Here is a 5,419-nt window from a genome sequence, read left to right as displayed (position 1 = left end):
TTAACTCGAAAACTAAAATTTTACGAACAAAGTGGCTTAGAAATTGGGTAGTTACATTTAAGTAAAAAAAGACGACTCTAAATCACATTTATGCCTGGCTGGTGACGTACATGCTATCAGTGATCCCCCTTTACGCAAAAAGTGTGAATTTTGGAAAGGAATTAGTAGCAATGACGTATATATTAAATGATCAGCACAAATATGGATTCTTGAGCATAAGAATCAAGCCAGAAACACATAAATTTTTACAAAACAACGAAAAAAGAAAGGTCACCTTCAATTCCACCTGAACTTCTGTACCTTATGATTTTCAATCCTCAAGAAGATAAAATTTCAACATTTTTCACAATGAAAAGATCAAAAACCAGTGTCAAGCTAAACAGATGAGCTCTCATGTAACTACTTCAGAAAATGATTGGAATGTGGTACAGTATAATAACAAGCACAGGCACAGTCCGAAAACTCAACAATTTATTAATATTTGCTCGTTAGATCGCATTTTACAGCCAAATGAACTTACGCCTAAATTTCAAAATAGTTTCGCAGTACCTGCGTGTATTTGGAGAGCCGGTAGCGTCCACTGAAAGACAGGTAAGATAGGAAGGACAGGCTCCCATGTACTTTATTATTGATGTTTCCCCTCCTCTCAGCCTATGCAATGTATTTAAATGGGTAGTTTAAAACTAATATTTTTAGACACCACAGGTAGCAATATTTTGTACTGGGTAGCAAGACTGATGAAGCCTTTTTAAATTTTGAGTAGCACAAATTACGCGGGTTGAAGCGCATCCCAGCTGCTCTTGTATTTCCCTCCTTCACCGATAGATGGCGACCAGCGTGAGCTCTCCTGGCGTAGACTGTGAATATAAAATGTAAACCATAACTCCGTTGAATGAACTTCTCTCGGGACTGCGCTTGGGTAAGAAAAATTAAGGTTTCGGTTTCCGTCTCGTTACCTATTCTCGAGGGTAGGTACTCATTAAAATTCGAAGTAACCGTCGAAGATCGGAATCAGCAGGGGCGGGATTGGTCGAGCCCCGATTTTTGTGACGTAGGACCGCAGATCTTAATTCTTTTCAGAGTTCGATTCCAAGAGCTGCTGATCGAATAACTTGTATCTCTGTTGTCATTTTCCTTTTCAAGTTGAATCTCTATTTAACCTCTTTCCTTCGTTAATTTCAAAATTGATTGGATTGTCACAAAACTATGGCGTCATGCAAACTTATTTTAAGGTACTTTTGCGAATTTATTTATTTATTTATTACATACTGCTAGAAGTAGGCTATTGCCTGGTAGCCGCATTAGTTTTAAATAAATGAATGACACGTATATCTATCTAAGAACAAAGTAAAGTAACAGATAATACATCTTTACTATAAAACTATATTAATTTAAATATAACACTACTAAAAAATAAAGATTTACCTAAATAACCCAATAATGACATCAACCAACAATCGATGAACACTTATTCTTAAAAAGTTTTAGCATTTGCGGGGAATATCATAAACATATCTTCAAGCAGGTTGTTTTACTCCTTAATTCCTCAATATTGGAAGGAGTTTTTGAAAATATCTGTTTTCTAGTTTAACTCAGGCTTTGCTTGACTACAGCTGATTTTTCCGTTTGACCAAGTCGTAAATGCCTTTGACGTTCTCTAAGCCCAGTAGAGATAGTTCACCCGGTCGCCCCCACGTAGATATCACCACACTCACATTGGATATTATAAACACCCGGAGTCATAAGGCAAGCTGGCTCCTTTGCACTTACAAGGTGGTCTCTTAAATTGAGCATGTGTGGATGGATGGTTTAAATACTGTGCCTTGTCAAAATCAAGACATTGTGCTCGATATTGTATATAAATGGGATGAAAAGGCCCTGGCTGTCAGTTTTGTGATACACTTTCAAATCCAACCTTTGTGTTGTTTAAGAGGTCTTTTTGAAGGCCAGCGAGATCTGCCGCTCTCCGTTCCCATTTTGGCGGAAGGTATTCTAGATGATCCGATTCCGATCCGATCTAGATTCCGCAGGTACGGATTCGTATGAGTTAGTTTCCGATAGAAAATTTTAAATGGTATACAACCCTTTTTTACACGTAGCATACACATGCGCAAGCTGAAGTAGCATTCGTTGGCGAATGAACATATAAAACACGAAATAACATACTCGCAATGGTTCATGCATTGTGCGCATTGTCGTCGCCTCTCCCATTACAGATGTTAATGCTTAACGATTAATGCCTCATGTAATGCAGCTTTGGAAGATTTTAGAAGTATTTCTCAAAAATTTGACAACGAATAAGGATCAAGGGCTATATATTCATATTCAAGCACGTCAGAGTTTCAAGATTAAAACTTTAAGGGATGATGAATATAAAAAGGTGATATACCAGTATCAACCATTTAATAGTATACTGCTGTACGTCAAACTGTATAGACTCTGAGTTTCGAGTCCTGTTTCCTGTTGGGAACTTTGCCAGGAGCTAGCTAGATCATAATCATGTTCATACAATACTACTGTGTAACGAAACCCACCTTCCACTTCTTATTTCGTGTTACCCTGGGGTACAGAAATACACTAAATTAAGAAATAACATGTACCAAAATCATTTTTTACAAATTATATTCTAAATGTCGTAAAGAAGACTAATTGGGCCCAATTTACTATCTGATACCATACAAATACATTGCGTAATTTCTCTTTCTGTTCCAATGAGCACAATCAAAATTGTCTATACATACAACTGAACTCCCGCCACGGAAATCTTTGATAAAAGGCGAAAGATTTAAATACGAACTGACTTGAGTTCTGCCGTATCTCTTCCTCCGCGATCTTACTCTCTCGTAGGCGCTTCCTTTTTCTTTGCGTTCTTTTCTTATTTCTGCCGATCTTTTTAGAACACGTATCTCTTTTAGGTATCTCAATGCACCACTATGCTAGCTTTTCTCTCGATCTTTTTATAACACGTCTATCTCTTAGTTCTCTCCATACACGACTATGTTAGTTTTTCTTTCCGCGTCCCTCAGTACCATTATTACCTCCTCACTACGATTGTTAATTTAAATTTATTTATTTAAAAAAACAACATGGCGATTTGTTTACAACTGTTGCAGTTGATTTATCGGCTGGTTATATGAGTCATTATTTTACCCCCTAAGTTCTTTGATAAGTTAGACGAAGGCCACTTACCTTCGCTGTGAATATATATTAACAAAAAAGTTAGAACAATACCCGAAGTATATCACTAATTATTGGCAGAATATATTGTATGCTATTGCAATATCTGCGATATTCTGATTAATATCAATCCGTGTAATCATGGTTCCTCTGGCAGTTCATAAAATTTTTATCTGCCATTTGATCCTTAAGGACCGTTTTTTTCGTTGATACTCTATGTGAATAAATTGAATCCTAGGAATACCATACAGTTCTTGGCTTCCATGCTTTTTAACTGTCATAGGATGTGGACGAATGGCTGCCATGATTAATTTGGTACTATAAACAAGCTTTTTCGTGATGTTCAAATTCCTCATTTCTGTCAATTTTGTGAGCCCCAAATGTCCCCAAAAGCATAGTTTAGTAGGCATCACCGTAATAAATAGAAAATATAGTGTTTTGACAATTTTTCCTAGTGTTTCAGACGATTTTAGAGGGGGTACTTTCTAAGACTAAATGTCTTATCTCGCCTCGTTCACCCGAAACATTTGTGTGAATCAGTCAGTCAGTGATCGGAAGTGGTCTTTATAGTATAAAGATTTACAGTAAATACATAAATTATAGAAGTCAGCATCTTTCAACTACACACTCCAATAAGCTGCCTCAAACGGCGTATAAGTAGGGTATAAACATATCGGCTGTTAACCAAAGAGAATAAATCTGGCATTTATTGAAACACCTGTATTGAGCTATGCTAGATTCAAGACATCGAAAAATTGTTTCTAAAGTAGAAAACAACTCGTATTTATCGCTTAATGCACAAGGCTGCCATTCGTTGCTCCAACGGTACCTGCCTTGCAGGAACATTAGCAAAATTCGGTTGCAATTTTAAATCTATACAGCATTGAAATATATGCCGCACAGTTGATAAAACATTTAATATTTTTCTCTGTTTTCCAATATGGTGACATTTCACGGAAATCAATGATCCACGTCATTCTAGGCAAATTCATAGTGACGTTTAAATTTGGGTGCTCATTTATTCATGAAGAATATTGAAAACAGAGATCCACCATTCAAAAAATACACATAAGCTTATTTTGATGATTATGAATAATGTAATTACTATAATAAATTCAATAAATACTTTTATATAATTAATTTAATAAAGCAGGAATTAAATTAAATCGATGATTTTTTCTTATTCAAATAATTTAATTACCACTAAAAATTTCCAATTTTGGAATCTGGGGAACAACCTTAGATAAATGAAAAATTTCTCGGGATTCCCACCGGGTGTGGTATTGGTACCTTAGATAACTAATAATTACCAAGAATTAACTCATGATTGTAAATTGCAACTTGTATTACATAGCTAATTAAAATTCCGAAGGGAATCTGGTTAAATGGTTCATAGTATTCAATCAATATACCGTGATTGGTGTACAGCAGATATTCTATTTCTCACATTCCCCATTCATTTCTTTTAGATTCTAGTTTATCCTATTACAAAAATCCTTCTAGATCAGCTCTTATTTATCCGTTCGCCTTCTTAGAGAAAACTATTCCTTCATCATACTTCTCATGCAATTACTACGTCTCAGTATGGGACCATTATAAAATTATCTTTATAAATTGGAAAACTGGAATATATAGTCCAATTTGTGACTCGTCGTTAGAAAAACAGGAAAATATAATCCTTTGAGAATATTTGATGACGCTATTTCCATGCTTCTTTGTAATAAATTTGCCTAGGAAAATGAAGATAGGTTACAACAAATATATCTTTAATAGGAATCCACCACGCACTAGAAATTCGCATTTAGTATCGACTTTAGTGTATCAAAATATTGAAATATAGGTATTTTTTATACTCATCTAGGGAAAATAACCGTAAAAATGGTATTTCTGCAAGTACTTTCAAATTTATTTCGGCCAAGTTAGAAAACAACTTAGAAAAAATGTACTAAGTAAAGAATTCAGTGTGGTTAGCAAAGATAATTATGTCCATAGTTGGCAAGTAAAGCATGTGCAATTTTTATTAACCTTATTTTCATTCTTTACAAATTATTAGCTTAGTCGCAAGAATGGAGATGTCTAGGGGATGTGGGGGAGGACTTGAAGGCAATGAGAGTTATGAGATGGAGGGAGAAAACAAGAAGAAGAACTGTATGGAGGCTTATAATAGAGGAAGCCAAGGCCCACACCGGGCTGAGGCTGCAGATGATGATGATCATTTCCATTCCTTCATGGAACAATGTGA

At 35.5% G+C, this 5,419-nt stretch overlaps 1 non-coding gene across 1 annotated transcript; it reads right to left on the bottom strand.

The window, feature by feature from the left end:
* Nucleotides 1-2,702: 2,702 nt before the first annotated feature.
* On the bottom strand, nucleotides 2,703-2,816 carry LOC124161624. Its single transcript, XR_006865397.1, has one exon. It is a non-coding gene; the product is annotated as a U5 spliceosomal RNA (small nuclear RNA).
* Nucleotides 2,817-5,419: the final 2,603 nt, after the last annotated feature.

The sequence above is a fragment of the Ischnura elegans genome, chromosome 6, assembly GCF_921293095.1.
Source record: "Ischnura elegans chromosome 6, ioIscEleg1.1, whole genome shotgun sequence".
Taxonomy (NCBI): domain Eukaryota; kingdom Metazoa; phylum Arthropoda; class Insecta; order Odonata; family Coenagrionidae; genus Ischnura; species Ischnura elegans.
Note: the sequence above shows the minus strand (reverse complement) of the source record. Positions and strands in the feature narration are given on the sequence as shown.